At 32.0% G+C, this 23,089-nt stretch overlaps 1 non-coding gene across 1 annotated transcript; it reads right to left on the minus strand.

The window, feature by feature from the left end:
• Positions 1-8,272: 8,272 nt before the first annotated feature.
• Positions 8,273-8,379, minus strand: LOC121207299 (small nucleolar RNA R71). The gene has a single exon (XR_005902389.1). It is a non-coding gene; the product is annotated as a small nucleolar RNA R71 (small nucleolar RNA).
• Between the last annotated feature and the right edge of the window lie 14,710 nt (positions 8,380-23,089).

The following is a 23,089-nucleotide window of genomic DNA, read 5'->3' on the forward strand; positions in this document are numbered from 1 at the left end:
TATAAGGTTAATTTTTTTAATTTATTCTTCAAAATAGGCTTGCTTTGGCATGATGTTGGCTGGCCATTGCAAACAAGGTAAGAAAAAACATAAACTTTGCTTCTATAACAAAAACTCAATTTAATATTGAAACTCATGGTCAACTATTAGGTTTTTGTTTTATTTTGTCGTGATTTTTTCATCTCCCTAAAAATTTTTTCATTGTGGTTTAATATTTTAGGTAATAAGATTTCTTGAGTACTTTTCAATTTTAAAATTGAATAAATTAATTTTTCTAAAAAAAAATCAGCACAATTTAATTTATGTAAAATTTGAAAGTAACTAAAGACAATTAATCACGATATTAATTTTTTCATCCATTATACATAATTTTGATTGGTATATTAAAAAATTTAGAGCTAAAAGTTTACATATTTTATCAATTTGGTCTTAATTTAACAAATTTATCCCACAACATTTCTACATATGTGTAAATGTTGAGGCATAATTTATTGAAATTTTTAGAATAAATTTTAAAATGAAAAATATATATATCAACATTGAAAAATATATATATATCAACATTGAAGATTAAATTTGTTATTATGCCAATTAAAATTATGTACGGTTGATAGAAGACATTAATACTATAATTAATGGTCTTTAATTACTTACTTTTGAAATTAACATAAATTAAAGTATTCTAATTTTTTAAAAATAATTTACCTAATTTTAAAATTGAGTTACCTGTACTATCAATTTCGAATAAAAAAGTTACTAAATTGAATCTAAAAATTGAAGAACCAACCAAAACGAATAAAAAATCCAGATTTGGAAATTGGGAAAAAATTAACAAAAAGTTTGAGCTTTTTCAGTATATTTTGGTTCGTTTCAAACATTTGATATTTGAGAATATTTTTTTTTATTTTTTTTTAAAAATTAATTATTGAGTTGGTGTTACGGTTTAATTAGATATCAACTTGGTTAGAAAATTACAAAAAAATACTCTCTTATAACTAAAATAAGTCATATTATTTGATAGTATTTTAATCCTTTCGTATTAACAAAAACCAAGAAAATATACATATTGTAGGATTCAAACCGCGACAATTTGATTAATAAAATCTTAAATTTATCACTCAACCAAAGTTTTATTTTGATATTTTTATATATTTTTTAATATTCACGTTTTATTATCTCCACCTGTTGTATATCTATACTATTAATGAAACCCTTGACGATTTATTATCTCCATCAGTTGTATAATTAATTTTAAACCATATGTTTTATTGTTTATTGTATGTTACTTTTAAACAAGCATTTGTGTTTTAAATTTGTAGTTTAATACGCATACGAGTATGATAGAATTTTTAGTATTAATAATAATTTGATTGAATTGGTATCATAAATTAACTCGACATCAATTCAATATTGTTGTTTACAACATGATAAACAATTTAATCTAATTTTTATCATTTTAATAACCTACACATTTTATATGTTATTAATAATTGATTCTAAAACCATAAATTTCACTATTTATTATATGTTATTTTTACATACATGTTTGTGTTCTAAATTTGTGATTACTATATGCATGTGATAGTATTTCTAGTATAAGTTATTTTTTAGAGTAAACTTTTTTTGCGAATATTAACTATTGATTCAACAAAAAGCTAAAGGTGTACTAAGTTTGTCTTAGTTTCTCTTTTTTAAATAATATTAATTAGATTGGATTAATTCGTTGAATCGATTAAAATACAAGTTCAAAAAAAAGATGAAAATCAATTAATTTATAAATTAATACGAATTGGTTTAACCAAAATTTATAAATTTTTTGAAAATTTTTTAATAATTTATTTAGTTAAATAGAATCAACAATCTAATTGATAATTGATAATCTAATTGTAAAATCTGTTTTTTTTTTGAAGTATGCATTTCATGCACTTCTTTTAAACATAAAAATAAGTTTGGCAAACATCTAATCACAGCTTATAAATGGAACAGTAATACATTAGGAAACCCTAAACCTTAATGGAAGAAATATCAATCTCTATCAAGTTATCTTCTTCTCCATGAAAATCCAAAGCTATCTCTATCAATCCTTGTCTATCTTCTTCTTCTTCTTCTTCCCATCTGCAACACCTCTTCTCCGACGAAACCCATTCTCTGATCACCGAAACTCCATCTCCAAGAACAAGCTATCTGGTTCAGGTTCCGAGTAGCCACGCGACATCGAAATGTACCTCTCAATACCACGATCCAAAGCTTCTTCTCCTTCATAATCTTCATAAATAACCTCTAACGGAGCTCTCACGTCCCACTCCACGAACTTTTCTTCGAAACTCATCTCTCTTGGTGAAGAACCTGTTTTTATTGCTTCAACAAGGCTTGTTTTTGCTATGGTTTCTGTTTGGATTCTTTGTATGGCACAACAAAGACGAAGGAGAGAAAGCAAAAGAGAAGCAGTTAAAAGTAGAAGAAGAGAAAAATGGAGATTAAGAGAAAAGTTTGGAGGGAAATAAAGAAGGATTAAAATGTAAAAAGTGATAATACAAGAGAGAAAAGAAGGATCAGAATTTGTTTTCAAAATGGCAACAATTTCAATCGATTTCAAACACTCCCATGGATTCCATTTGCAATTCTTAATTTCTTCCATGAATGAAGACAAGCTCTATGGCAAAGAAGAAAACTATGCTGAAGCAAATATCAAATAAAGAAGTTTAGTGGGCGGGTTATAGAGTGGATTGCGCTTTTTCATTTTTTCTTTATGCTTGGTTTTATTGTAGGTTACCAATATTATTTTCAAAGTTTTAACTTGGGTTTTTTGTTTACTTGTGGTTTAATGCTGCATCCAACACTATGATTACAAGGTGTTAATGAAATATAAACGACATCAATTGATAGATTTAGAAGACCCAAGAAAGAATTACCAGTATAGGGCATGTAATTATGAAGCTCACTAGACGTGCAAAGATACTAACCACCAACTTGAGACATATATGCCACTCACTTGCAACCATAGAATAACTTAACCTATGAAAGAAAAAATATATAAACAATTGTGTTTAAACAATCTTATTCTTAATTTTCTATTTTAATTAGTTTTTATCAAGTTTATTTTAATTTTGATCTTCACACTTACACATTGAATAATTTTCCAAGTATGAAAGTTATAAGTGTAAATTGAATAATTTTCGCATAATAAATTAATAAAAACATTCCATTTTTAACAAACATCAATTAAAAAAATAAACTCATATCATGTTTATAGTCAAAATACTTACATGTCAATCATACAATGTGTCACTTGCTGTAATATAAAATACTTTACATAGAAAAACATACAAAATGTGTATATACCTTGTATATAATATATTAGCTTACATTCCCTTGTATTATATGAATTGATTGTATTTATTAATTAAAATATATTAAAATATTTTTATATTAAATTTTAGTTATTTTTATAAATTGTACATATAATACGATAAAAAATATAATTTAAGAACTAGCAGTGATATTGGACATCTCATGGTTCTTGAAGAACCACCACATGGAATCAAGATCTTATTAAAAGAATATTTTCGTTCTAATTTTCTTGAGGAAGTAGTAGTGATATTGGACATCTCATGATTCTTGAAGAACTAGTAGTGATATTGAACATCTCATGGTTCTTGAAGAACCACTGCATGAAATCAAGATCTTATTAAAAGAAGATTCTCGTTCGAATTTTCTTGAAGAAACAATTAATAATTAACATATTTTATTGTATCTAGGCTTGGCGTATGTTTGTTTCTACCAAACAAAAAAATGCAATTTAAGAAAAATCAATCAATCACTATTACAACATGGCTAAAGCATTAAAGATATCAATTAGAAAAAACTTTATCACGTGAATCATTTTATTAGATTAAATGATAAATATACAAATTTTAATTATATTATTGTTAACAAATTTAATTAATTTAAACAAAATTTAAATACAACAAATGGAACCCACACTATTATTAAAGTCAATTTACTCGAAATAATTTAGAACTTAAAATTATCTTAATTTTTTCAATACGTCACTTTAGATATATAACGACTCAATTCGTCATGGTGTTGAAAAATTCAGTTTTAGATCGAATTAATTAAATTAAGTTAACAAATAATTAAAATAGAATAAGTACGAGTCAAGTGTGGATCGAGAAAGTCATTATTAAGTCTTATTGAATTTGATTCTTCAAAATAGTACGAGGACTAAAGTGTTTAATGATCAAATGGCTTGAAACTAATTTAAGATTTGGTGACTGTATCATGATAAGTAAGACCCATGCATAAGACTTGAGAAGTGATAGAGTTTTAATCAAACCACCGTTGTTGAAAGCTTAGAGAATTTGAATGTTGTTGGAAAAATTGTAATTTTTGAAAACTTTGAGGCATATTCTCAATTGGTGGAGAGTTGAATCATAAAATTATGGTTTTATATTCTACTCCATGAGATCTTCACAACGGCATTTCGTATGCTCAAAATGGTTGAGTGATGAATGAGAAATTGATGCTCAAAGTATGCTACTTATGAATATTTGTTGAGGAAAAGAAAAGTTTAGATCCCACATCGGTTAAATACCAATGTGAGATGCTTATATATATGAGAACCCACTTGAGGGTGATTGAATGATTAAGTTGAAACCTTGCCTCACGCGCAAGGGGATGTAGATCCAAACCCATCAAGGTTGGGGTGCACACTCCCACGACGTTGGGCGACGCGAAATATTCGGACTGATCGGGCCCAAAATGGGCATTTAGTAAACCTCAATTTCTGGTTTTCATATTGGATATTTTAAATAAAAAGTATTTAATTTAATTTATTTTATATAAATAGTTGTTTATTTTTATTTATATTTATTCGCTAACGTGTTTTGTCCAACAAATGTCTAAGTTTTAAGTCTTGCATGGGTGAAGCTAGTTAGATTAGGAAAGAACATGATGGAAATGTGTTAAATGATAGTGAATCAAGCTTGAACTAAGTAGATATTGTTTGATAAATTATGTTTTATTAAGGACAAAATTGTAAAATATGAAAACTTTGGGATATGTTCATGAATAATGGTAATAGGAAGTCCTTGTACTATATTTATTAAGTTGGATTTAAGTTCAATAAGATAAATTATGCAATATAAATGTTTTGAATATTAAATTAGTAAAGGAATAAATTGAATTAAATGCATTCATGTTTGATTTCATTGAATTGTGTCTAATTATGTGATTAATGACGTTTCTGTAATTGTATTATCGAACGTAGCCAAAGACGACACTGGAACTTCAAAGGAAAAAAGAAAAGTCGGACATTGTTTAGCTTTTGCGGTTTGTGCTTTTATAATTCAATCTCGATTTGCTTTCACAGATTAATTATTTCATTATATTTCATTCGACTATGAATTGAGGTAATGGTATCTTTTCCCTCTAACCTTTGAAATATAACTTTGATCATTGAAATTCAAATTATGTGATAAATATTTGAGATTGTGATTGCTTGTACATAAGAGTTGAATCGATGATATTATGATGATATGTATTACAGATGTGATTATGATGTTAATGCCCCATTAAACAATGTTAGACTTAGTTTGAGTCATGTCATAGGATCATTGATATAGTAACCATCACCGTTAGACAATCTAGATGGCAGATTGAGCAGTATAGATAGACATAAGAGAAAAAAAAACCTTAATTTTCAGGCATCCTGGGATGGTAGAATATACTAATTATAAAAGTCATTGTTGCCGGACAATCTGGGGTGACAGAATAAATTAGATCCAAGTATCTGTCGTAATGTCTATCATCAAATAATAGGGGCCAAAATTGATTGCAATCTATCTTAAGACAAGAAGCCCTTCATCTCGAGACACATTAATGAAATGTGATAATGAAGATCGGATTCGAGTCCCAACTTTTAATTTTATTTAGTATCATCTTATAACTCGATGAATATGAAAATTAGGATTGAAAGGAATAATTGTATTGATATAAATGGTTTTTTATTTTAAATAACTAGATGAAGAAGTAAATTAGATTCAGTTGATTCGTCAACATAATGTGACATCACATACTTGGATCCAACAATTAGGTCAGGTATGAGGCATTACAAGATATATTATATATATAAAGCTTATGATAATATCCTTTCTTCAATCTCCAACATTTTACTCTTCTTTCTCAAAAAGTATAAATATCTTTTATCAATTTATCCTATTTTTGTTACTTTGGTTCTAATTTTTTTTAAATAATCGAATTTTATTATCAATGATAAACCATAAAAGTAACATGTTTTTAATCCCATTCTTGACTCGTTTTTGGATGATTTATTATGTAAATTAGTGAATTTGATACTCCTAATCCTTTAAATTCATGTTTCTATACTTAGATGAGCATAGGGTAGTGAAAGGAGCAAAAAAGGGGCCAAAATTGGACAAAAAAGAGCTGTTTTTAGCATTCACACAGCCTGAGCATTTTCCACACGGGCTAGGCACACGCCTATGTGAGCCACACAAGCAAGCCACACGCCCATGTGCCAGCCCGTGTTGATATTGCTCCCTATTTCCCAAACACGCGGAAAAACCCAATTTTTTAGGCTTTCTGAGCATTCTAAAGTCTATTAATACACACTAAAAGAGGACCTAATGGAGCACACATAGAAGAGCAAAGAAAAGACTCGAAGAATGCCACTGGATTCATTTCAGAAGCGACTCTCCTTCAAGATTGAAGATCTCTATTCAATTTCTTTAGAATTTTTATTGGGTTTCTTTATGTCTTGTTGTTTTCCTAACTTTGAGATGATGTTATTCCAGATTATGAACTAAATTCCCTAGATACCTAGGGAAGATAAAACCTATATGAATCTTATTATTTGATTTCTGAATTACATGATAAATACTTGATTCTTGTTCTTAATTATGTATGCTTATTTCGTGTTTTAATATTTTCAGGATATTAATTCATGCTTAATGTGCTTATTTCAGGGGAGCAAAAGTCCCTGTATAAGAGTAGATCTAGCATAATTAAGTGGAGTTGCATGCAATCCTAGAAATAGGATGACATAAATCTACCAGATTAGAGTCAAATCTAATAGGGGAATTCATAGATCGAGTTAATACGATAATAGAGGTTTTAATTAGAAAGAGATTTCAATTAATCAACCTAAAGTCAGTTGTTTTTACTCTTGAAGGAAATATTAACATAATTTAGGGATTTTTACTGATCAAGGTGCAAGTGAATAAATCGTTTAATTCATATTCAAAATAATAAGTAAAGTCTAGGTGGATTCTTTCATGGGTATTGCCTATCTCATTATTTTTCGATTTTTTTTCCTAATTCATTCTCTGTTGCATTCTAGTAATTATTTTAGTTAATTTTAGATTAAAAATAATTCCTTCAATTTATCGACTAGACAATAGAAAAATAGTAAGTACTAGTACTTTTAGTCCTCGTGGATATGATATTCCTGACTCACCATAGCAATACTATTACTCGATAGGTGCGCTTGCCTTTATCGTAATTTTAGTTAGTTTAGTGATCATGAAGTTTTTGGCACTGTTGCTAGGGACTAAAATATTAGGAACACTTGATTTTTATTAATTTATCCATTTTTATTTTTATTGCATTTTATTTTTTTAGTTTAATTTTTGTTTTCTAATTTTTTTTATTTTCTTCTGGCAGGTTCCTTTAGTTTATGACTAGAAGAAACTCATCGGGACCACTACTATTTGATAGCAAAATTTAAAGCACAGCTCGTAGAAACCGTAGAGAAGCAAGACAGAGTCGACAAAGTACAGTGGAAGAGCAAGAGGACGTTATTATTACTGAGGAGATGACTGAAAAATAGAATAATCAGCTACCTCCTATGGTTGCTGCAAATCCTGCAAATCCAAATCATGCTCCTCGTACTATGTACGATTATGCCAAGCCCACTCTAACCTAAGCTGAATCAAGTATTGTGAGACCTACCATTGCTGTGAATAATTTTGAACTGAAGTCGAACACTATTCAGATGATTCAATAGTTTGTTCTGTTTGATGGTTTGCAAGACGAAGATCCAAATACCCATTCGGCTACTTTTCTGGAATTTTGTGACACTTTCAAGATTAGCGATGTTTCTAACGACGCCATTCGCCTACAATTATTTCCCTTCTTGTTAAGAGATAAAGCTAAACAGTGGTTGAACTAATTACCACGAGGCTCTATCATTACATGGGATCAAATGACCAAAAAAATCTTACTGAAGTATTTTCCACCGGTTAAAACAGCTAAGCTGAGGAATGATATATCTTCCTTCGTACAGATGGACTTAGAGACCCTATATGATGCAAGAGAGAGGTATAAGGATTTATTGAGAAGGTGCCCTCACCATGGGTTTCTATGGTTATAGGTTCAAACCTTCTACAACGGTTTGAACCCCTCAACTAGGCAATTGATCGATGCAGCTGCCGATGGTACTCTAAATAATAAAACACCTGAAGAGGCTTATGAGTTTATAGAGGAGATGTCACTGAATAATTATCAATGGCAAGTCACGAGGACGAAGCCGACAAAAGCACCCGGTGTTTTTAACTTAGATGCGGTCACCATGTTATCAAATTAGGTAGAAATTTTTGAATAAAAAAATCAATAGTTTATGTATTTCTACACAGGTACATCCAGTGATATAGTGCAATATAAATGGAGGAGGAATGAACAATTTAGAATATTTACCCTACGATCCTAGCATAGAGAACAAACAAGTCAACTATATAGGTATTAATTCTAAGTCTCAGAATAATCCTTACAGTAACACTTATAATGCTGGTTGGAGGAACCATCTCAATTTCTCTTGGGGTGGTCAAGAAAACCAGAGACCACAATCGTCTCCAGGCTTTCAACAACTTTACCAGCAAAAGAATAAGCTGAACCTTAAGGAGATGTTGACAAAGTTTATTTTGGTGTTAGAAACCAGCTTTCAAAACACCGAAACAGCATGTAAAAATCAAAAAGCGTCGATTCAAGGGCTCGAAAACCAAACAGGACAACTTGCTAAGTTGATTTCAGAAAGACCACAAGGTAGCTTGCCTAGAAACACCGAAACTAACCCATGAGAGCAGCTTTATGCAATTAGTATTCGAGATGAAGAAGCGTTAGTTGAATTTGAACTAGAACCGAGGTAAGAAAGTGTGGTAAGTAAAGGTAAGGTTGAGGTAAGCCAAAATAAGCAAAAACCAGTCAGTAAGGAATATAAACCTCATGTGCCATATCCCAATCCGACAAAAAAAGACCATACCAATGAAAAATTTGGTAAATTTCTTAAACTTTTTGAAAAGTTACATATCAACTTACCGTTTATTGAAGCTCTTTTGCAGATGCCCAATTCAGTTAAATTTTCAAAGGAACTTTTGGAAAACAAACAGAAGTTAGGTGATTCATCGCACTTGGAGCTAAATGTAGTGTGCTCAGCCATTCTGCAAGATAAACTACCCAATAAATTGAAAGATCTAAGGAGTTTTACTATTCCTTATTTAATTGGTAGTTTAAATGTTAATAATGCTTCAGCTGATTTAAGGGCGAGTATTAATGTCACACCCTATAAAATGTTTAAGCAACTAGGTATCAGGAAACCCAAGTAAACTAGGATGAGTATTCAATTAGCAGATAGAACCATTTGATTTCCTAGGGGTATTATTGTAATATCCCGAATTAGGGCCTAATCGGAATAGTGGTTTTGTGACCATAAATCTGAGATAGAAATAATTATTTTATGATTATTTTGAGGTCTATGATATGATTGCATGATTGTGTGAAAATTTTGTGAATAAATTCTATGCATAAAGTGCCTAATTTGAAGTTAGGGACTAAATTGAATAAGTTGCAAAACTTTCATTCTAGAAGTTTCTAGTATGAAATTGCTTTGAAATATTAATTATGAGGTATTAAATATCAATTTTTCCAATTTCAAAGTTTATGGACAAATATTGGACATGAATGGAATTTTTAGAAAGTTTAGTAGTAAGGCCATTTTTGTCATTTAGGGGTAAAATGAATTAAAATACAAAATTAAAAGCCAATTTTGCTCATCTTATTTACCATGGACTTGTATACCAAGGGAGACTCCGTGGCTAGGGTTTTCAAGCTTCCAATCTCGATTGTAAGTCCGTTCTAGCCTCGTTTTTAATGATTTTTACTTTTTTTGAGTTTCGGTAACTTGATTTAGCTTATGCTAGCAATAATTCAACCTAGGGTTCATATTTGGAAAAATACCCATAGGTGAAATTTGTGTATTTTGGTGTTTTATGATAGAATATGAGGTTTTAAATTATGTTAGACAACTTGTGCTACCCGGTTTTAAGTGAAAACGAGCAAAAAGGCTTAATCGGTAAAAATACCTAATAGTCATAAGTACATGTTAGAGTGAGAATTTGATGTTGCCATAGAAGGGAAAAATGATCATCATGTCATAAAACATAAGAAAATAGGATGAAGTTTAATTTTCAAACTTTAGGGCAAAAGTGCAAATATGCAAAAGTTTAGGGGTCAAAATGAAAATTTTTAAAAATATTATTTTTGGACCCCGAATGAATAGTGTGACTAATTATTAGGCTAAATGTGATATTATAGATGAAGGAAATCGAGATTCGGGCTTAAATCGGGAAAATACCAGGTTATGGACTAAAATGGTAAATTGTTGTTTCTGGATCGAGGTAAGTTCGTATGATAATAAGAATGTTACATGAAATGCAAGAAAATGAAGATACATGACAAGTGATATATGAAATATGTGATATATGTTATGTAAATTCTTAAAAGCTGATTTGATATTTGAGTTGTGTCTTATTATACTATGAATGGACAATTGGTACTATGGATAGTGAGATCGACACTTCGAGTAAATTCGTACATAAATAATCTATTGATTCATTTTATGTTATTATATTTTGATATCATATGAAATGTGGCTGCCTATCAAATGGTTATTTGATGTAAATTATGAATTTAAATTGATTACGGACAATTTAGTAAAATGTTGAAAAGTGAGGAATTTCCCGATTGAACCTTCGGAATAAAAACGATACGAATGATCTATTGTGAGGTCGCATGTGTAGTACTAAGTGCAGGCTACTATGCGTACCCGAAAACTGTGATCACGTGTGTAGTACTAAGTGCAGGCTACTACGTGTACCGGATAATTGGTCACGTGTGTAGTACTAAGTGCAGGCTACTATGCATACCAGATAGCTTTGGCAACAAGTGTGAAAATATGTGCAGGCAATTGAGTATCAGTTATTATTCCGAAGAGTTCAACGGGAAAATCGATTACGTAAAAATACAATTGAACATGATTATATGATGAATAAGTGTAGGTATATGTTTATGAAAAATTATGAGTAATGTGCTCGATAATAGGGTGAATTTCGATAAGACAAAATGGATTAAGTGGAATTATGTAAGAATGAATTTTAGTGGTAAAATAGTGTTGGACAGCAGCAGTTGCATGACTTTGAAAATTCACTAAAAATTGTGGAAGTTGAATAAAAATTGAAATGATATATGAAACTAAAGCTTAATGAGTCTATTTTCGTATGAAAGAAATAAGGGAAGCAAAAGAATTCTATATTGTGTGATATTTGAATTCTTGTGAAACAGGGTCTGAATGAATTCGAGATTCCCTGTTCTGACTTTAGAAATTCACCATAAATTTTAAAAACATTATTAAGAGTCATACCTTACATGGATGGATTCCTTATTGAGTATATTTTTAAGGGAAACAAACTTCATGGTCTTTGGAATTCTGTACAGGGAGAAATTTGGTTCGTAGCGCACAGAGGTCAGAGTAGTCGTACTCTGAAACAGGGGAGACTTTAACTAATAAACTGTACTAATTGGCTAAACCAAAAATTCTTGAAATTTTATGGCAGAAATATATATGAATCTAGTTTCAAGGAAAATTAATGAAACTAAATTTGGAGTTTTTTAGCTTTAGATAAGAATGATTTAATAACTATAACTCCAGAAAACAGTCTGTCCTGAATATGTGTAATTGTACAATTATAGTGTTTTATCTTGAAAAGCATGGTAGTAATTGCTTATTATTTTCATATAAACTTACTAAGCGTAAAGCTTACCCATCCTCTCCATTTCTTTAGTATTGGCAGGTTGGCTCGGGATTAGAGATCGTCGGAGGCAAAATCACACTATCAAACTATCATTTTTGGGAAAATTAATTCAAATATTAGAAATATCAAGTGAGTGGCATGTATAGGAAGTTGGTTTGTGATATGTATTTTTATTATGATTTTAACCATATGTATCAGTCTGCATTGAGTTATCGTATAAAATCATGAGATGTGGTCCTTATCCATTATGGTTTATAAGTTTAATTAATCGTGCCATGTCCTATGTTTTGATGTGATGATATAGTTAGCTTTGTTTGTTATGCATGTGTTCGAAAAGTTTTAAATTAAATGAAATTTTATGGCCCGGTTTTCGTCTATGTGTATGGTTAAGTCTGGTAATGCCTCGTACTCTGTTCCGGCCTTGGATACGGGTAAGGGGTGTTACAATTATTGAAGATGTTCTCATTAAAATTGATAAATTCATATTCCTAGTTGATTTTGTTGTTTTAGACATAAATGAGGACAGTGACGTACCTTTGATTCTAGGTCGGCCCTTTTTAACAACTACCAGAACTATTATTGATGTTGGTAAAGTTGAATTGATACTTCGTGTAGGTGATGATACGATTAAACTCCAAGCTCGTGATTCTGTTAAGACATCTAGTGATCGAGATAATTATACGAGTTCTGTTAATATAAATAACATTGAGGCTCAAACTTCTTTGCAAGAAACCCCTCGAAAAAATGTGATGGAGCCACGTTCCAGTCTATGTGACAGAAATATGACGACTCATAAAAAATAAATGTTACAAATCGATGAACTAGACGAATGGCGGATACATGTTGAGGAGAAACCGAGAATACACGATGCAGAACCAAAGCAACACCATGACGAGCATAAGGATGGGACGAATCAATTTAAGGTTGGGAACCAGGTACTATTAGATAAAATGAACCCTTGAATTGCCACTTCAGAGCTTAATGCGAACGGAGCAACTTCTTTTACGATATTAAATGTCTTCCCATACGGTACAGTCGAGGTAACTCATTCTGAATTTGGCACTTTTAAGGTAAATATTACTCGACTCAAACCTTATTTTAATAATAGAATTGACATCAAGAAAAAGGAGTTTCGACTTCGTGAACCATCATGACCGTCGAATATAAGGTAAGTCGAGCTTAGACTTTAAATAAACACTTCTCGGGAGGCAACCCAAGTGTTAACTCTGCTAATTTTATTAACTTTTTTCATGATTTTTTTAAAATTAATTAATTTTCAAAATATATTAAAAAAATATGTTTTTTAACCCACACGGCCTGGACACGGCCTGGACACACGGACGTGTCCTTGGCCATGTGGATCCTAAGACTTAGTTTTAAAACTTTAAGAAAATCAATAGTAAGTTACACGGCCTGGCGACACAACAGTGTGACCCACACGGTCTGGACACACGTGCATGTCCTTGGCCGCGTGGATACTGAGACTTAATTTTTCAAAAAATTGACAAAGACATGGCCTAAAATAGTCCACCTGGTGTGAGACACGACCGTATGTACCATACGGGCGTGTCATTGGCCATGTGAAACCTGGAGCTAATTTTTTTTCAATGTTTAAACAAGTCAGAGAGTTACACAGGCAAGGCACATGACCGAGCCACACGGGCGTGTGGGAGGTCACAAAGGTGTGGGAGAAGCAAAGGAGGTTGCACACAGCCAGGCGATACGATCGTGTATACCCACGACCTGGACACATGGGCGTGCCTGAGGCCGTATGAAGAATGGGCTAAAAATTTTAAACGCACAAGGGTTGGGAAGAGCCACACAGGCGTGTGCCACGGTCGTGTGGTCCAACACAGGCCTTACACAACCGTGTCCCCCTTCTTAACCCCAAAACCCCAAACCTTAATCCCTTTTCACTTTCATCTTCTCAAAATTTTCAACATCACCGCCGATCACCCATCATCGCTACCCCATTGCCTACGCCCTCTCCCTCTTTCCTCACCCCTTCAAGCCACCCCCAACCACATCACCAAAACTGCCTCCCTCTCTCTCACCCTCGTCACACATGAGTCCCACAACCGACCCATTAGCCATGTTTCTCTCACCCCTCTTCCCTCTATCTCCCTTCCCCTCTCCTTTCTCATTTCCCCATTTTTTCCCCCTTCCTTCACTACCTCTTACCCGTCACACAGCACACATCCACCGTTCAAACACCCACGAGCTCTTCCACGACCACCTTCCTAGCCACTGTGCACAACTTTCCCTCCGGCCACCACCCTTCACACTATCGGTCCCCCCTTTTTCCCATTTTCAGTTTATTATTTTTATTTTGTTTTGTTTCACCTTATTACTCTTATTTTATTTCTTTTTTTCTTGTTATTTTTTATTTATTCCTTTTCTAAATACTATTTTCTTTAATTTCTTTCTTAGTTTATTTTATTTTACTATTCTACTCTTTTTATGTTACATATTTAATCTAATTCGAATGTTTATTTCTAGAATTCTCTTCTATTTTCTTTACTGCTCCTTCTATTTGTGTTATAGTATTGGTTATTGACTTTCTTTCTAATATGCGTAGTCTCTTTAGGTTACTTTTTATTTTACTATTTTATTCTTCTTAAATACTATTGCTATTATTCTTATTTAAAGCATGCCATGATTTGTTTATTGTTTCATCACGTTGCTTCATGGTAGTTTTACGATATGGTTTTTTCATGCTTAGGTATTCGTATGCACTGTTTAGGAATAATTTACTATTTAGGACTACTTGGATTTGTTTTCTTGTTCTTTGTTTGCATATTTGGTATTGATTTATTTATTAATGAAAGTATTTTCCCTTTTCAGGTACACCATGATGAACACACACGGCAAGTCTAAGGCTACTGTCTCCGCTTTGAAAAAGCAGAAAACCCATGGTGCAACCTCTTCCTCGAGCGCTTCCACTGAGGCTGAGGCCCGCAACCCTTGTCTTCGATTTTCTATGGACCCCTAGGAGTATCTATTTTAGTTCCTTCGACAGTGCCCACTCAGCCTAGGCCGATATATTAATTGGGTAGCTTTGGAGTAAGTCCGACTAACTGATGATGTTCGCGCTTTATTCCACAGCTTCGTGGGACATATTCTTATCCATCATCGAGCCCACATACATGGTGCTTACTTTGGAGTTCTGCACGACATTTATTCTACAGTAGGTCGTGACGACCCATGACGAGCCAGGCACCATCACTTTTCGATTTGATGGTTTGGTGCACTAGATGAGTGTCCCAGAGTTCGATGCTGCTATGAGACTCTACACTAAGGAGTTCATGAGTGCCAAGAACTTCTTCTGTCTACATCGGCATATCCATTATACTCTATCTCGTTGATGGGCAGAGCTTACAGTGAGTCAAATACTTTATGATGCGAGTCATTCGAACGCGACTTCTCTCTCTTCAGCTTTACGGTATCTTCATGCACTTTTCTCTCACACATTGACTGGTAGGAGAGAGAGTACCGGAGTCGTTAGCACTCATGATGCTTATTTTCTATGGAGCATGGCCAATGGGCATATCTTTGATTTTGCGTACTTCATCGCCTTAGCCTTCCACCATTAGACTGACCACCACAGGAAAGGCCCCATCTGTTTAGGCCCATACGTGACTTGCCTTGCTCGACACTTCGATCTCCTCGACACACCGGAGCAGTCCTCTACATTTACTCTCGTCTGCCAGATGTCCCCACAGGGAATCTCGAGCATGATTCATATGAGGATGATCTAGCAGAGTCATGGAGTGAATCCCCCTCAGTATCGATTGTTTCATTCTTATGCTCTTAATGAACCCGAGGCCTTTACTGATGATGTTCCTCTCCATCACCAGGACGCACCACAGCCTCCACCTTCGAGGAACTGCCCTATTCCTTCTCCTGCTACTTTAGCGGAACTCCCCAACCTATTCGCTCTTTTTAAGCAGTACTGCATTCCGAGGTTCGATAGTCTTGACGCGACATTGCAGCAGATATGCCAGCATCTCTATATCTCCTCTTCAGAGCCGACGACTTATGACACCGACGTGTCTGATGATGAGGACCATTGAGTCTAATTGTTTTATTTTTTATTTTTTATTTTTTATTTTTATTTTTATTTTTATTTTTATTTTATGTTTATTTTTATTTTCTTAGACTTATTTCGTTTTTATATTTTGAACTATATTTAATTTTATGGTTGTTTCTAATCGAGTATAATCCATTAATCTTTTTCACTACTTGTGTTTATTTTCTTAGTAGTTTGTTCATAATCATGCACTACATCTAGCTTTGTCTACAATTCCGTTTTTCACTATTCTGGGGATTTCATCCAATATTCAGGGCAATTTCAATTTTCTCCCTCTCTTATGATATTTTGTTTATACTATGATTATTTGTGTTTGTACATTAAGGGCAATGTACATCTAAGTGTGAGGAGTTTATTTATGTGATTATTAGAAAATCCTTGAATTATGTCTTGTGTTTAAGAAATTTTCTTATACTACTATTAGAATGAATTTTTATCGATTTATGATTTTCATTGATAGGTTTTAGATTAAATTCATAGATATTTATGCATTGGTTATTTTAAACTTTAAGACATGAGAGAATCAAGCATGATAAGTCTATTTTTCAGAATTATTTTTTTTAGGTTGTTTCCCTGAATTGAGGTATTACTTTGAAGTTTAAGCTTTGCAACATTGACATCAAAAACCATATTTTTTTATGAGATTTTGAGCCTTTAGAGCATATATTTTTCTTGCTCATTTTTTCTTATTGGTTATGAGTGTGTCAATATCGATTTGTTATTCTAGAACTTGCTTCGATTATGCATGTTGAGACCACACCTTTGATTTGATATACTGAAATGATAGAAGCACTTAGGTTTTAACCCACTTATCACACAAAAATCCTACCTACATAATTAACCCTTAGTGAACCCATTTGAGCTTAATGCACCATTTCTTGATTTACCTATTAATGTTAACCCATAACTCATTTTTTGTTCATTGAGAACTTTTCCCATTTTATTGACTCCATTTTTATTCAAATTTGATTTGGTTAATAGTCTAATTAAGCCTTTTGTTTAAGTTGCTGAATTATTTCTTATTATTTGCATGAAAAGAAATCATCAAAAAAAATATATATACATATATATATATATTGTTTATTACTAGTTCTATGTTAATTGAGCATGAACAGTTAAATTCATATTTTAAGAAGAAAGTCGTGTTATTCTTGAATAGTTTCGATTGATATAATTGTTTTTAATTCAACATTTATTTATTTTTCTAGTTTGGTAATTTATCGATTCGATCTCAATTCTAACCATCTTTTTCAGTCTTTCTCCACACCCTTAACCTAAGCCCCATTACAACCTTTTAAAGACTTTTTGATTTGTGTATCATCTCATTTTATAGTGGTGGAGATTTGATTTTCATGCAAGCCTATAGTAATGACTTTTCATGTTTGACTATTGAGTGCTTATTTTTTAACCTTAAACACTTTGAGTGATTTAAGTGAATCTTTAGTGAGGAAGTCAATTCTTGTCGATTTTGAATTAAAGGTAATTACTTAGATAAGGGGAAATCCCTATGTGTTCATGCTTTGAAAATGTTCAACTTGAATTGTTTGAATCTTTAGTGCTCTTTTAGTTGAATTATCAATGTATGATTATTTGTGAATTATGACAAAACATTATTTATGAGAATTATAAGTTGAGAAAGATTTAGTTTTAATTGAAAGTTGAGGATTTTGCTTGAGGACAAGCAAATGCTTAAGCGTGGGAATATTTGATAAACCATAAAAGTAACATGTTTTTAATCCCATTCTTAACTCGTTTTTGGATGATTTATTATGTAAATTAGTGAATTTAATGCTCCTAATCCTTTAAATTCATGTTTCTATACCTAGGTGAGCATAGGGAAGTGAAATGAGTGAAAAATGGGCCAAAATTGGATAAAAAGAGTTGTTTTCAAGATCAATTCAGCAGAGCATTTTCCACACAGGCTGGGCACACGTCCGTATGAGCCACACGGATAGGCCACATGCCCATGTACCAGCCCGTGTCGATATCGCTCCCTGTTTCCCAAAATGCGGAAAAACCCAATTTTCAGGCTTTCTAAGCATTCTAAAGTCTATAAATACACACTAGAAGAGCACCTGAGAGAGCACGCAAAGAAGAACGAAGAAAAGACTCAAAGAACACCACTAGATTCATTTTAGAAGCGAATCTTCTTCAAGATTGAAGATCTTCATTCAATTTCTTTAGAAGTTTTATTAGGTTTCTTTATATCTTAGTGGTTTCCTAAATTTGAGATGATGTTATTCCAAATTATGAACTAAATTCCCTAGATACCTAGGGAAGATGAAACCTATATTATAACAGCCCATTTTTCAGTGAAATCTGAACAGTGGTTTCGAGACCACAAATTCGATCCAAAATATATTTTATTTTTATTTTACCATATGGCCCGTAATATGATAGAAATGACGTGTGAAAATTTTGATAATAAAATTTTATCAATTTAGTGCCTAATTACGAGAAGGACTAAATCGAATAAAATGTGAAAGTTGAATTCTAGTAGCTATGAGGATCAAATAGCTACGGAATTCAAAACTTAAGGTCCTTATATGATTATTAGACTATTAATAAAAGTATATAGATTTTTATGGTGACTCATCCATAGAATTATAGACAAAGACAATGGACTAAATTGGAACTACCAAAATATTAATTAATTAAAAAGATGAAAAGAATTATATCATCTTATATTGTCATATTCAACCTTAAAAATACATGAAAACTCTAGGAGAGATAAAAGAAGCTTTCAAGGCCTAATTGGGTAAGTTCTCTTGTCTCGATTTTGGTAATTTTGGTATTTTTGAAATCGGAATAGCTTAATCTCTCTATTTGAGGGATTAATATCAAAAGTTATCGAGGTATGAAAATGGGTCATGGATGTATTATGCTGGAAATTAGAATTTTATGGTAGAAAACGAAAGATTATTGATAGATAAACAACTTGTGCAATGTGATTTTTGATGAAAACTTGATTTAAGGACTAAAATGTAAACTTGTGAAATTGAAGGAAAAATTATAAAATTTTATGTAAACATGTACTGGAAAATTTGTAATGGGGCTTTGGTTAAGCTTGGAATAGGGAATAATTTGTACAAGTTTCATTTTTCGAGCCTAGGGAAAAATCAAAATTTTTGAAAAAGTTAGAGGCAAAATGGCAATTTTATCTAGGACATAAATTGAGTCTGTTTAAGTATGAGATGTATGAAATTGATGATTAAATTCATTTATATAGATCTAAAAAATACAAACTAGAGGTTAGATCGATGAAAGGAAAAGATTTCGGATTAGTAGATTATTATGTGAACAAGTGTCGAAGTCAGTTCGTGTAACTTAATCAGATGTGCAATTATGTTAATTGAATGTTGTATTGTATGTAATGTGATTTATTGTATTGTATGTAATGTGATTTATGTTAATGTGCCTTATTTGCATGTTATGATGGAAAATTTATACATGCTTGAAATGGTGATAGGGTTAAGTCCCGATTGAATATTGAATTCCGATGAATGTATATGCTTTCCCGAAACTAATAAGGTCATGCATTTGTTGCAGACGAGATTTAGCTCAGACAAGTAATCCCAAAGACCTTGTTATAAAAAGGATTTAGCCCGGACGGGTAATTCTCGATATAATACCTCTCGAACACATGTTATGATTAGGGGACTAGTAACTCTAATTAAGCTCTTGTAAGCATACGCTATATAAAGGCTTTAGCCTGGACTGGTAATCCTGTTAAACGATATGTGGCTCGAGAGAGTGTTTTCTTGGTTAAGTGCCTTAATACGTACCCTTGAATAAGAAAATTGACGAATTGTTGAAACGTACACCTCCAGTGTACTACTTGAGCCTTCATCAGAATTTCAATAATTCAATGGACATATAACTCTTGACTTGGCATGAAAATCTTGAGATAAAATGATAATGACTTTAAAGAACATTGCTTGATGAGCCCATCTATGTTACTTGATATACATGAATAGCTGGTGACTAACATATTTAATGAAATGTATGTGATTAGGCCATTTAGCCAAATGGATGGAAACATAACATTGTATGCCTAGATTTTTAATAAACAAGATTGGTAAGTTTAGTTTCTGTTATACGAACTTACTAAGCATGTAAGCCAAATGGATGGAAACATAACATTGTATGCCTAGATTTTTAATAAACAAGATTGGTAAGTTTAGTTTCTGTTACACGAACTTACTAAGCATGTAATACTTATTTTTTTTATTTTTCCCTTGTTTTATAGTGCTCGGAAGCTCGTGAAGGTTGGAAGATCGTTGGAGCATCATCACACTATCAACTAACATTTTGGGTATACTTAGTGAAATCATTTTGGTGTAATGGCATGTATAGGGAAACTAGGCCAATAGTGGTTTGAAAATGTCATTTTGTAACCTAGCCATTGGAATATCTAGTGATTGTTCATTTTGGATATGATTTAGCAAGCTATTATGATATATATGTAATGGCGTAAATTCAATGTTATCGGAACAGTGGTTTCGTAACCACAAATCCGATTTAAAGAGAAATTTATTTCAATATTTTTGCTTGAAAATTTATATGATAGGAAAATCGTATGAAAATATTGATAGGAAAATTTTATCAATTTAGTGATTAGTTAGAAAAAGAAATTATTGAAGAAATTGGGTAAAATAAGGTATCGGGACCTCTATCTCGTAAAACCGAGTCAAAAATAATTTTATAAATATTTATGAAATGTTATTAATGTGGTATTAAAATTTCGTTAGGAAATTTTAATGTTTGGGTAGTCAATTAAATGAAAAGGACTGAATTGTAATAGGTGTAAAAGTTGCTAGAGTGATTAAATAGCTTATTAGTCTAATGAGAAAGGATATAAAAGGAAATTAGACGCAAAAGTTATTTGGGCTGGACGGCAAGGGTATGAAATCAGCAGAAAAATTGATAAATTAAGGGTAAAATTGGAATATTGCAAAATTAACTAAATAAAACTAGGACTAAATAGGAAATATCTAGATTTCTCTTCATTTCTCTTCAATTCCAGCAGCTAAAAACGCCATAGGAGGGTTCTCTAAGCTGGTATCTCATAATTTTTGCACCAAGTGAGTTAATCCTTACCTTTTTCTTATAATTTTTGTGTTTCTAAGACTTTTACAACTAGATCCTACTATTAAATTCATTAGTTTTTGATTTCATGGATGAAATTTAAAGTCACCATGGTTGAGTGCTGTAAGTTTATGATGAAATAGAATGAAATTAAAGCTTTAATTTGTTTATGAGATGATTTTATTAGGCAATTTCAATGGAAATTGATTTTTGGGACCTAATTGTGAAAATGTTTGGAATTAAAGTCTATTGTTGAAATTCTGATTCCTAAAGGTTGTAAACTAGTTTAAGGTGATAGAATAAAATGTTAATTGAGAAAAATCAGCTCAATTGAGAGGCTAATTGAGTAGGGACGAAATTATCATTTTTTAAAAGCTTAGGGGAAAAATGGTAATAAACAGCTTGCACTAAAACAGTTTGGACAGCAGCAGTAGACTAACTTTGAAAAATCACCAAAAATTGTATGAATCTAATTAGAAGATGAACAAAATATGGAATTAAAGCTTATTGAGTCTAGTTCTCATAGAAGAAATATTGTAAGCAATGGATTTGTAAATTTTGAGATATAGTGAATTTTGTAAGACAAGGTCAGAATGAATTAGGGTTCCCCTGTTCTGACTTTGAAAAATTATAAAAAAAATTGAATAAAAATAATTATGGATTTAAATTTATATGTCTAGAATTCTGAATGAGTCTATTTTTAATAGAAACAAACAAGAACATCATTTGAATTCTGTATAAAGATATAATTTATTTTTAGTGAAGAAGGGTTAGAACTGTTAGACAACAGAACAGGGGTGACTTTGAAGAATAAACTGTACTGATTGGCTAAACCAAAAATTCTGAAAATTTTATGGTAAAAATATATATGAGTCTAGTTTGAGAGAAAATTAACGGATCTTAATTTGGAGTTCCGTAGCTCAAGTTATAAATAATTTAATAGTAGACAGCTTTGAATGAACTATAAATAATAGTTGAATTATAGAGAATGTTGCATATGAACCTGAAATGTATTAAATTGATAATTAAATTTATTTATTTAGATCCAGAAGATTCAAATACGAAGCTAGATCGAGGAAAGGAAAAAGTTCGGGATTAATAGATTTTTACTGTTTACAAACAAGTATCAAGGTAAGTTCGTGTAACTTGAATTATATTCTTAAATGCTTGAAATGCATGTTTTTGATATGAATATGATTTGAATGTTCATTGTATGAAAATTTATGAAACATTGATATATTTGATAAAATGGGAAGAAATCTCGTTTGAATGAAAGGAAAATTCGATGGATCTCTGAAAAGGAATTGACGGTAAAAATGATCTAGCCCGGACGGGTGATCCTATCCTGATATAGCCCTCCCGAAGAATATGTGTAAAATGGATTTAGCCCGGACAGGTAATCCGAATTAGGGTCTGAATTTAGCCTGGACTGGTAATTCAGATCCAAGCTCATTAGAGTAATTGTCGTTGCAGGGGATTTAGCCTGGACTGGTAATCCCGACAATACTCTATGAGTTTATATTGTAGGGGATTTAGCCTGGACTGGTAATCCCGCTGCAAGGTTGAGGTTCGCAGGAGTGTGCTCTCTGAAATGGAAATGTACGCACATGAATATGAATTGACGGACCCGGAATTGTACACTAAAAGTGTACCTCTGAAAATCCATCGAAATTCCGATAAATTCAACGGGATAAATATGGAAAAATAACAAGGAAATGGAAATCATGGTATTGACGAGCTCATCAATCATGGTATATATATATTATTGATAAATGGAAATTATTGTACTAACTTGAATGTTGAGTTT

This window comes from Gossypium hirsutum, chromosome A09 (genome assembly GCF_007990345.1).
Source record: "Gossypium hirsutum isolate 1008001.06 chromosome A09, Gossypium_hirsutum_v2.1, whole genome shotgun sequence".
Classification (NCBI taxonomy): Eukaryota; Viridiplantae; Streptophyta; class Magnoliopsida; order Malvales; family Malvaceae; genus Gossypium; species Gossypium hirsutum.